At 41.7% G+C, this 12,085-nt stretch overlaps 1 protein-coding gene across 3 annotated transcripts in view; it reads left to right on the top strand.

Annotated features, from left to right (window-relative positions):
- The window catches only part of AGPAT3 (1-acylglycerol-3-phosphate O-acyltransferase 3), a 96,947-nt gene that overhangs the window by 64,146 nt on the left and 20,716 nt on the right, over positions 1-12,085 (top strand). The window contains exon 1 of one of the 3 annotated variants that reach the window (XM_031051251.2): positions 10,077-10,115. The exons of the other annotated variants lie outside the window; for them this stretch is intronic. The gene's annotated coding sequence lies outside the window, so the exon portion shown is untranslated. Of the gene's footprint in view, positions 1-10,076; positions 10,116-12,085 lie in introns of those variants that run through there. 3 annotated transcript variants of the gene reach the window in all.

Below are 12,085 nucleotides of genomic sequence, written 5' to 3'. Positions count from 1 at the left end.
GTCTTCCTCGCTCTGTCCTTTTCACCTTTCCGTTCTTTGGACAGGCCCCAACCATTATGTGGATGCCAGCATTCTCTTGTTTTCACTTGGCTGCTTCTGGTCAGTCTGTATGTTCTGCTTGGGTAAGGTTTTATAACACTTTCTTAAATCCACCCATGCCAAAATTACAACTAAGGTACAGAACAGCAGAGTTATAACTAAGATACAGAACAGCAAAGTTACAACTAAGGTACAAAATGATTAAGGTACAGAACAGCAAAATTACAACTTGTTGATACATAAAGGCCTTCTATTGATTTATAAACTTTTAAATATAATTATTTTTAACATAATATTTCACCCTTTTCTAAAAAGGTGGGACAAAAGTACTGAGCTCTTCAAAATAATAACAATGCCCGTTTTCAGCTCTGTTGAAAAGAACTCACTGAAACAACTTAAAGCTTCAACTTTTTCTGTGGTTAATTGCATGTGTGTAATAGATAATATAGTAAGTTTTGGTCTTTCATCATGGTAAGCAACTGGTGTGTTTGGGGGGGGGTTGTGGTTTTGTTGTTTTTTTTTTTAAATCAAACTAAAAAAACAGAATAGTGTTTCTGTCTTGCAATAGTTGTTGATTTTGCCCACCTTCACATAAAGAGGAGGAAGAGTTTGTAAGAATGAGTCTGGGGCCAGCTCAGGTGCAGGGTAGGTTACTGTGCTTCAACCCCTGCTCTTTTTGTGCCTCCTGGCCCATCACAGCGTTGAGAATTGCATCATTCCCTGGGCTGATCAGTTCAACAATGCCCCCTGATACTCAATCTGTTTGTAAAGCAACAGCACTAACCTTCAGAGAGAGCAAGAAGTAGAAGAAACCAAAGATCTACTACATAAAGAATTTCTTTAGCATTTGTGAAGTTATCATATGCAAAACAAGAATCTGTCCCAAGCCAGTTAAGAACTGGGAAGAGTTACTTCTTTTTGTTTGTCTTATTTGAAAAGAATATAAAATGTCCATTTTAGCTTTCTTATTACTGTGTATTGAATAATCTATGTGTTGGTGCAACAGGAAAAATTCAACTGGCATCAGTTACTTTGTGGAGGGGGAAGAGATTTTATATTCTTGTCACATTGCCTGAATAAAAGCAAGATTCATGCTTGTCAAAATGCAAATTTTATCTCAGATCTGTGGGATCGCAGTTACTGTGTAACAGTTGCATAGGTGTGTAAACTGCAGTGGGATGGAATAAATAATGAGCTCGTTTGAGAACACTTATTATGGCCAGCCTAGCCTCGTGGCATTACTTGTAAATCCTGAAGTCCATGCTCTTCTGGCTTCCACTTCCCCCTCTTTCTCTGAATACAATGCTAATTTTCTGCAGACCATTACTTCCCAAATACTAGCCCAACTACTGGGTTAAAATCAGTTCCTTCAGGCCTACAACTGCTATCCTGGAAATATCTTGTGCATGTTATATATATATATATATACATATATGTATGTATGTGTGTTTATAAATATATATATTTGTGCATATGTTTAAATAAGCAAAGTGATTTTCAAAACCATGTCTATGTGGAATTCTGCCCTACTGTACTGAGACCTGCTGTTAGCTGAGGGGTGTTGTTTGGGGGTGAATGTATGGTGCTACCCACCAAATCTACAAGACTGCCAGAGCATCCACATTGTAAGCACTAAACCTGACTAACATGGGTCATCCCTCCCAGCATTCTTCTTCTAGGGAGAAGCATGTTGCTTCCTGCTCCCTTTGCTAGAGATCTGGGGTTCTATATCACATGGGCAAAATAGGGATGTTCCCACTCCTGGGCACAGGAGTGTGCAAGCATGTTTTCATGGCAATGGTTGTTTTTTGTTGGTTTTTTTTTTCCATCCACCTGCTGCTGCATAGTGGAGAAGTATTTTGTATCTTTTTCTTTCTGTGGGAGAGGAAGGTCTCTCAGCAAGCTCCTCCTGAGGCTTAAGGAAGAGATGTGGGATATCAGAGCAGATCTGTGTGGACACTTGCAGGCTGTTGCCCCACTGTCCATTCCCCACCTTTAACCAGCTGAGACCCAGAAACCTTAAAGCCACATCATTCTGGTGCTACACACAAACTGGTAAATCATGGCTTAGCAGCAGAGAGCATGAGCAACACAAGCAAGTGGGCAATGGACAGGTGCCTGTGGGGATGTATGTGCTTTACATCTGCAATATCCTAAAGCTGTGTGTTGTCATTAAAGAAGAGATTTCCCATGCCTGCAGCGTAACTTTGGGAGTAAGTCAGAAGCATGCAGATGCTGTGGTTACTAGAGGTTTGTTGGCTTATTTTTCATGATGAGCATTCAAAACTGTTTAAATGTCATGTGGTGCTGGTGGCGATTTCATTCATTGCAAGTGCAGTGGTTAAATGATGTGTGAGCTGCTGCTGGGCTATGGAGTAAGCTCCATCTAGTTTTTGTTCACACATGTATCCTTTCCCTTATGTATAGAGATGCACAATGTTTACAGAAGGCTAACTTGGCTGGGAGAAAACAAAAGGGAGTATTTAGCACCAAGAGCATCCCAGTACTGCTTGGCAGGTATTGCATGCGGTATTACCCATCATCTGCCACACCTGAAATTTCGAAGGGCGCCCTGCTGTTGCACTTAGGGTGAAATTGCAGAGCAGTTAGTAGGACAGAAGACATTTGGCTGTTCTTCAGAGGCCTGGAGTGGACCTGTTAGACACGTTGGAGTGTGTAGAGTTCTCCAGGAGCTTCTCCCAGCCTGCTTTGCTCTCAAAGCCTGTGCAAGCCAGAAACTTCTTTTCAGAATTGGGGTTGATGTGCAAACTGAATACCAGATGGGTAGGCAATGCCTGTAATGCTGTGCGCAATGACAGAGCGGCATAAACCTGATATGGCATGCAGCAGGCTTCTTGCACCAGCCTGTAAGAAAAAGAGAGTATAACATGAGGGAAGGAATAGAGAGCTGGGGAGCTAGTAAAGATTAGGATCCTGTTTCTCCCTTGAAGGACTTTTATTTAAAGTGGCAGAGGAAGAGAATAGCTGCCCCCAAACAAACAAAAAGGGCCAGAGGGGGGTTTAAAAGCTCCCAAGAGAAGGAGCAGGACACGCAGAAGGTGTTTGACAGCTATTTCTGAGTGAGGCGCACTTAACTGTCTGTCTGGACCCATATGGAATTTGCAAAACTGGGTAATTGTTCCTATTTATTTCTTAAAATATACAGAACATGACAGTGTTCTAGCTCATGCATTTCAGCGTGGGCTGTGGGTTGGTATTTTCCCCTGGGCTTATCCCTTTTTCTTCTAAATTGCAGCCTCGCTGTCTTCTCCTCTCTGTGTAGGAGCCAGATCTGTTCCTGCTGTGTCTTGCTATGCCAAGAGGCTGTTGGGAACAAGGTGACAATCCCCTCACCCTAGATCAGTGGCTCATGTCCCTGTGTGTTGCTGCAACAGGGAAGTTGGCTTCTGTATGCAAAGAAAGGCAAATGCACAGCCCTGTGCTGCCCCCAGAAGAGCAGTCAGCTCTGGGGAGTGTGTGGGACCCTTACTATGCTCTTGGATGGCTTGTATCCTTTACTGGGGAAACTGGTGCATTACAACATGCATGTTAGCTTACAGTTTAGCTTAGCCGTGCTGCAGTAAGGCTTCTTCAAGTGCAATTTCTTTTTGGTTCAGGAGACGGGAATTGAAAAACGCTTATTCGTTTGCCACAGTTCTTGAATTTTCCATTAAAGATGAAACCAGGAGTAAAGTGTGTCTACCAGCCATTGGGTTTAAAAATGAGGCTAATTCTGTAAATATGCAAATATACATGAACGCTATCCATATCTTATGAGATGAGGCAAACTTGTGAAATTATTATCTAATCTAAATTTAATATGCAATTAAGGTTTTGTAATTATAACTTTAGGAAGAATTAACTTTGTGGTGTTTATACTGAAGCAAAAGCGCCAGACTGGAGACTGAACCATGACAAATGGGGAAAAACAGCATGTAAACACCTGCAAGCAGTTGTAAATGGCATACTATGATAGAAACTATGCTCAGATTATGAAACCAGAAGGCAGTTTTTCTTCCTGAGATAAAATCAAGTTACATGCGTGTACATCTAGGTTTTGAAGTAGTGGGACACCTTTACTGGAAAAATCAATGAAGAATCCTGTGGTGTCTTCCAAGTACAATGAGGCTGTTCTATGGAAAACATGGTATCAGCCCAGTTCAGTGGTATTCAGCCATGACACTGAAGTTGTCTGAGCTGGTTTGACCCAGAGAACTTATGACAGAATCTCTCTGGTTTCCCTCTTGTAAACAGAAAATCCATTGTTTTCTTCAGCAATAGAGATGCTTCCAATGAGAGAAGTTTCTTAAGCAGTTCTACTTCCTTCTGTTGGTTCTCTTGCAGCCAGAAGATTTCTAAGCAAGTTGGGATTCATGTCAGTTATTTGATTAAATAGGGGCTGAGTTAACTGAATTTATATGCTGAGGAGAAGTGGATATTGTGCACCCTTGCTCTGGAGTTATTTTGTATGTTCTGAGTATGCCAAAAAGAAATAGTTGAAATTAAATTTGCAAAATACCTATTAAAATATTGCTTTTTTAAAATCTGTAATGTTGTAGCAAGGAATTAGAAAAATACAGTTTTATCTCTAGCAGAGGCATAAGCACAGTGCTCTCCACAGCTGGTGAGGAGCCTTAATTGCGTCCATAACACTTTCTGTAGGGTGGGGAAGTTGGAAAATTGCCTCTTAAGTGCAGTGATGTGTAGTATCCAGAGCTGATTTATCTGCTTCTGGTTCCATTGAGTTGTTTGAATGTTTTTCTTTGCTTTGTTTACACATTCTGTGGTCTACAAAATATAAGTTAAACAACTCGTTATCTTTATTTTGTTTATATTTATTATTATCTTACAGCAACCCATATCTTGTTAAGAAGCTGCCCCTCATTTTAGAAGCAGGAAGGAGTGCTGGGGCTGAAGTTCCCAGTAGGGTGTGGACCTCTTCAGGATGTTCTCTGTGGTGTGGGCAGCTGTTCCGTTGGAGGAGGTTCTCCAAGCACATAAAGGCATTCCCACAGTGGGGCCATGCCCCAGCGTGGCATTTGTTACTTGTTGTGATCACTCCCCAATGTATTTCACAGGTACACAGAAACTATTCATGTATGCATTTTATTTTAATGTTCCATTTTATTGAAATGCTCCTAAAGTTTAATTGGTAAACTTACAGTCTTTTAATGGTAAAATTAAAGGTTTAGAGTGAAGGAATCATGAAGAGGGACTAATGTTTCTGTTGAGGGTGTGTGCTCCTCATGTGGTTGGCATTGTTCTAAGTGACCATCACATAATGCCTCCTGCAGTTAATGCCTACGCTTTACCTACAGCAGAATTCCTCATGCCTATTACATGACAGTGAATGTCAGCAATGTGCGCAGCTTTTTTATAACTTTAAAGTGTCAGCATCTCACTAAGAGAACAAGTCAAGCAAGCCATGTAGTGATAGGACAAGGGGGAATGGTTTTAAATTGAAAGAGGATAGATTTAGATTAGATATAAGGAAGAAGTTCTTTACTGTGAGGATACTGAGGCACTGGAACAGGCTGTCCGGGGAAGTCATGGCTGCCCCATCCCTGGCAGTGTTCAAGGCCAGGTTGTGCAGGGCTTTGAACAGTGTGGTCTAATGGAAGATGTCCCTGCCCATGACAGGGGGGTTGGAACTAAATGATCTTTAAAGTCCCTTCCAGCCCAAACCATTCAATGATTCTAAAAGACTATTTGATGAAAATAGACTAATCTCATCAAAAATCTCTACAGATACGGAGCCAAATCTATTGACACTAGTGGAAGTTTCTTTGGTTTGGTGGACTTCAAATTAAGATGGAAGTAATGAACATATTTTGATCAGATGATGGGGATAATATTTGGCTTTTGACCTTTCCTAGAAACTGGCTGTGGTGCTGTGTCAAAGACAAGTTTAACAACATTTTAAGGACTAAATTCTCATCTGATTTCGTGACAGTAACTCAGTAACATTTTTTTCCGTTTGAGATCATATTCCTTGTGCTCACTACTTGAAAGCAGAGTTGCATCCTTGTGACCTGAGTTTGGCTTAAGGTCCTCTTCCATACACTTTAACTAAAATTCATGACAAGCAGGATTTTTAATGAACCCTGAATCAGCTTTGCTTTTCACTGAGGGATGTGCAGGGAAATTAGACCAATATATTATGCAAGAAACTAAGATAATCTTCCTGTCATGCTTAGGCTTAAAAGGCTAGATCTGTAGTAGACAGTTTGTAATACTGCGTAGGATGTAATCAAATAGTTGTCTATTTTTACATCATATCTGGAGAATCCCTACCACAGGCTGTTCAAATGTATACCAAAACTGTTGTTGCACCTTATTTCCTTTCATTTGCTTTACTGACTCACTGCTGTTGATCTAAGCCATGTTTTCTAGCCTAACTAGCTGTGGTTGACAGTGTCTCTTCTAAAACTGTACTTCTAAAATAAATCAGGCCTGACTGGAGACTGCTTTTATTTGTGCAGTGGCAGAGTGGAAAGGAGCCTTGGGTTGCTTTTTGAAGTCTGGGGCAAAACCCTGGGTAAATACTCCATCTGTTGGTTTTGTATGACTTCTGCATCTTGTGGGTCAGGTTCCCAGATTCCTCATCCCAGAAAGAGATGTGACACAGTGCAGGAAGTGGAAGACTATCAGATACCTGCTTTCTTCCTGAATATTTTCCTATATTGAGGTATTTGCTATGAATAATAGATCATTACACTTTCAAAAGCTGGTAGCCACTGCTCTTGTGTATTTTATCTAGAAAAGTATTACATATTCTGCAAGAAAAAAAGTATTTTAGAGATAACTGAGGTAATCACTTCTAAGCATTGAATGCAGCTCATAAGATGATCAACAATTTTTGTGTGATATGTCTCAGAAATGTCCAGGAAAATAATCTGTTGCCCCTGTGACAATGTAATACTTCTGAGGGATGCTAGAATAACCAAACTGGGACCTGTACATTTATTTATCCACCAAACAGATATAGGCAGTGGCATTGAAAGCTCTCCTTTACATCTCTGCCTCAATTGTTGTGTAGCTGGTTAGTATTTTGGAGTTTTCTGATCTTGTAAGGAGAGGTGATGGAAAATACGCTGACACCAGTGATTTTCATAGCTGGTTTTAAATGTGGAGTAGCCTGAGACAGGTAATCAGAGAAATCTGGAGGGTAGAAAGTATACTGAGAGCAGTTTTCATCATCTCCTGGCTACTGCTGTTTGTGCCTGTCCTCCTGTCCTGGTTTGAGCAGTAACAATCATTTTTTCTCCTTCTTGATAGCTGGTGCAGTGCTGTGTTTTGACTTTCGGGCTGAGAACGGTTGCTGATAGCAAGTACGTTTTGAGTTACTGCTCAAATGTTTACTCTGATCAAGGACTTTCTGAGCTCATGCTCTGCCAGGGAGGAGGGGAGGCCAGGAGGAAGGAGAGACAGGACACCTGACCCAGGCTAGCCAAAGAGGTATTCCATACCATAGCACGTCATGCCCAGGATGCAACTGGGAGAAACCCGGAAAGGCTAGAGCTCTGGGGGATGGAGGAGGTATCGGTCGGTGCTCGGTCGGGCAGGGTGGGGTGAGTTATGGGTTGGTGGCTGGTGAGGTGTTGTATTCTCTTCACTTGTTATTGGCTTTATCATTATTATTTGTGGTAGTAATGGCAGTAGTGATTTGTGTTATGCCTTAGTTATTAAACCGTTCTTATCTCAACCTGTGGGGGCTACATTGTTTGGATTCTCCTTCCTAACTCTCTGGGAGTTGAGGGAGCAAGGGGGGGAGTGAGTGAATGAGCTGTGCAGACTTGGTTTAAACCACAACACCTCCTCATATACATGAAGCAGCTCGTAGAATAAATGGTTCTCCTTTTGAACAAAAAAAGTTTTAATTTTCCATGTGTGTTTTTTCCGTGAGCAGAGTTTGTAGAATTCTAAAAAATGGTGAGGAAATTCTTGATGAGGACATGGCCAACTAAATGCCTTTGTCTACTGCTTTTGACTTCCAACATTATTAGCCTTTCTTCATAGGCAGGGCTTGACAAGTTTATACAGACTTCAAAGGAGGCTTACAAAGCTCAGTCTGAAGAACACAGTATTTTAAAATATGATGGTAAAAAGGTAGAATTCAGTATTGTAAGGGTTTCACTCAATTCCTCAACTAGCAAAAACAAGGTAAGTAAAATACCAGAATTCAGGGTGAGCGCAACACATTCAGAATAAAAGATTCCTGTATTTAGTTTCATAAATGGAGATAAATATGGCACGGGAGGGTGGAAACAGCTGGAAAATGGCAGCAGCATGCTCAGAACAGCTGAAGGCAAAAGGCTAGAGATACAAGGATTGGCTGCCACAGTTTTTGTCAGACACATTAGTTCTCACTGAGTTGGAATATTAGGATCAGTGGACCAATTTCTAATTTCATGCCCATATTCCTGCAAACCTCGTGAACTTCAGAGGAACTGTACACCCGTGGCAGCAATAAATTAATTAAAACCTGGAGTTCAAGCTGGAAATACTGTATTATAGAATGATTAATGGCTTAATTTTTAATTTTGGGTTCATAAATACCTACGTGTTTCATGCAGTGTTTCATCAGTGCTTTTTGCACGTTGTGCTTCTGAGTTTTTTTAACCCGATTTTTTTAATGAAATGTGACTGATTCATTCCCACTTCTAGTGGCTTTTGAACTTGGTGACACATTTTAGCAACATTTAACAGAGAGACAGAAATCTCAAAGCAGCTTAATCATTAGAACTTTCATGCATGTAGAAAGCTGAGTAAAGAAAGAACATTGTATTTCTCCTTCTACTGAGAGGCACATAGTGTCTTTTGCATACCAAAGAATCCATATGAACACAGAGCCTTAAAACACACCTCTGTACCAGACTGTGTTGGGTTTGCATGGTAAGGTTTTGGTAATGGGGAACGCTACAGGGGTGGCCTTTGTGAGAAGCTGCCAGAAGCTTCCCCAATGTCCAATAAAGCCGATGCCAGCCAGCTCCAAGAGGAGCCTGCTGCTGGCCAAGGCCAAGTAAGGCACTAAAAGGCAATGGAAGTGTGCTGTTTGGTTTGGGCTGGGGTTTACACTAGTGCTGCTCTACAGCATGGCTGTGAAATGCAGGCATTGGGCAAGGATGTGAAAGCAGGGAAGAGTACTAAAATTGCCTGCAGTTCTCAGTGTGGCTGCACAGAGGAATTGGAGGTTTTGTGGTGAAAGTTCAATACTGTGAAGTTACAATGCCCTTCAGGAAAAGAAGGGAGAAACAAAAGATTTTATCACCAGGTCCTTGAATATGCACAAGATATGGGTATACTTAAAAAAAAAAGAAAAAAATTAATAATATTAAGACTTGGCTGTCTTCAACTAAGGCAGATGTTTACTTCCTAGACACTTCACTTACCTGATCTTAATATATGTGTTAGGTGCAGAAAAGTTTCTTGTGCTCTTTCCAGCAAATACAGATTTCCCCATCCTCTCTCCAGCCTGACCATGGGATTTAACAGAACAGCTGCTGACCACCCTTTGCCTGTTGGCCTGCCCCTGAATTGCCTGGCTGCCCTATATGGGCAGGAATGCAGAAAAGTAAAGAGTTCCTGGTTTAAGGTTAACTTCTAATTATCTTAAAAGTCAAATACAATTAAGTGAGGGATTGGCAAAAGGGAGACTGTCAGGTTCTGTATCCAGCATTGAAGCTGGAGGGGTCAGACAAGACTAACCCATTTTTCAGTTGATCCCTCTTTTAAGAGGAAGTACAAGTAAAGCAGCTGTGCTTTAGGAAGCAATTGGGCAAATGCTGTCCTTGGAAGGTGCTGGAGAGAAGCCAGCTACACTTTAGCTGCTGTTCTCTCTACGCTGTAGCAGTACTGGTAAGACCTGCAGTGCCCAGATGCAGAGGGGTGCAGCGAGCCCAGGTGCAGGCGTATGAGGCAACTGAATCACAGCTCTGGAGTCCCATCTGAGTGAGGTGGTGCCCAGCCTGTGCGGCAGGACACTGGCATAGAGTGAGAAGTCCTGTTTTTCCACATGTAATGAAGCTGGAGAAGCACCATGCCGCAGTGTCTCCAGCTTTCTGTCTGGTAGAAAGGTATGTATCCTTTTATATCTGTAATACAGTAATGTTCTTAATGTAAGGGATGAATACTGGAGTGCTCCAGACTTCACCTAAAGCAAATAGGCTATGAAAGTGGAGCCATTTTGTTTGAGGATAATACTTGATGTTTCTTTTTCCTCATGCCATTTGTGTGTGCTCTGGGCCCTTGTTTGGGAGGGGCTAAACTGTGCATTGAAAGGCAGTAAGTACTGGTCTAAGGATTGAGATAGAGGCAAATAGAGATTAATAAAAAAGGGGGGGAGGGGGGCGAAATTTGTTCTTTTCTGGTTTGTTTGAAAACAAACTTTGAGAGAGACCAGATGAAGAGAATAACTAATCTTGTGAGAATAACATGTTGTTGATGTTTGGCAGTACTTAATAGAATGTGCCAGTGGAACAGATAAATGATCCCATTGCTATGTTACAGATTCAAACACTGAATACCATGGCTGCCTCCCCATATGGTACATGTGAATGATGGTACAGTTTTTTTGCTGTATGACACAGCTATAACCTCCAAGCTTTTGGGAGGGGAGAAGAAGGAGGGCTCCACTTGTTTATTTTTAAACACAGGTCTCTGCTTCCCAACAGTTGTTCTTAATTTATTAGTGGAAGAAATGTTTCTTCCATTCTTAATCGCAGAATCATATAATAGTTAGGGTTGGAAAGGACCTTAAGATCATCAAATTCCAACCCCCCTGCCATGGGCAGGGACACCTCACACTAAATCATGCCACCCATGACTCCATCCAGCCTGGCCTTGAACACCACCAGAGATGGAGCATTCACAGCTTCTTTGGGCAACCCATTCCAGTGCCTCACCACCCTCACAGTAAAGAACTTCCTCCTTATAGCCAGTCTAAACTTCCCCTGTTTAAGTTTTAACCCATTACCCTTTGTCCTGTCACTACAGTTCCTAATGAAGAGTCCCTCTCCATCATCCCTTCAGATACCGGAAGGCTGCTATGAGGTCTCCATGCAGCCTTCTCTTCTCCAGGCTGAACAGCCCCAACTTTCTCAGCCTGTCTTCATACAGGAGGTGCTCCAGTCCCCTGATCATCCTCATAGCCCTCCTCTGGACTTGTTCCAACAGTTCCATGTCCTTTTTGTGTTGAGAACACCAGAACTGCACACAGTACTCCAAGTGAGGTCTCAGGAGAGCAGAGTAGAGGGGCAGGATCACCTCTTACAGGAAAACATTTGCAGAATTCAGGCTTTTAATGGCAAACTCCAGTATTGGCTTATTCAACTTACTTTGCTTTCTGTGGTAGGCATAGTACTGGCTATATTGAAACAGGCTTTTTTTTCTCATCCATAATGTGCTTCTGAAGTGGGCAGATTACTAACAATGCAAATAGATTTTAATTGTGCATAAATGAGACACTCTGTGCCTTGAAAGACAATACCTGATTTGTAGACAAGACAGTAGAAAATAAGCTTTCACTAGTAAAATTGCTGTTGAGTTTTATAAATAATACCATACTGTAAGCAGGTGGCAAATGGAAATGGTTTGGTTCCTCACTTCTGCCAGGTGCTTTATTTTCTGGCATCGGGAACTTCTGCATCACCTTCAAATGCCTGGCTTGTCAAAAGTATTTGTTACCATCTACTGGTTGGTCTGGTCTTGTGCAACGCTTGGAAAAGCTCAGCCTGAACACTTGTTAGCAACCTTTTGCTGTGGCAGAAAATTGGGGCCATGCTTTTATTTTTGGGATGAGGCATTGCATCTGTGGTTTGGGTGAGACATTGAGGTTGTGGTTTGATAGTCTGGTTGGCCTAGTTGCAGGGATTCTTGTACCCAGCAGGTCAAAATGGCCAATGCTAGATTAACATGAGGTTTGTAATGAACTCGGTCTGGTGGTTTGGTAAATAGGCTTTATTGGGCTAACTTTTTACTGGCAGGATTTATATTGGATATGGCTTGTCTGTCTAAACTACTGTGACTTTCTGCTGGTTCAGGCATC

Source organism: Melopsittacus undulatus, chromosome 2 (assembly GCF_012275295.1).
Source record: "Melopsittacus undulatus isolate bMelUnd1 chromosome 2, bMelUnd1.mat.Z, whole genome shotgun sequence".
In the NCBI taxonomy this organism is placed as follows: domain Eukaryota; kingdom Metazoa; phylum Chordata; class Aves; order Psittaciformes; family Psittaculidae; genus Melopsittacus; species Melopsittacus undulatus.
This window is presented reverse-complemented; position numbering and strand designations above follow the sequence as displayed.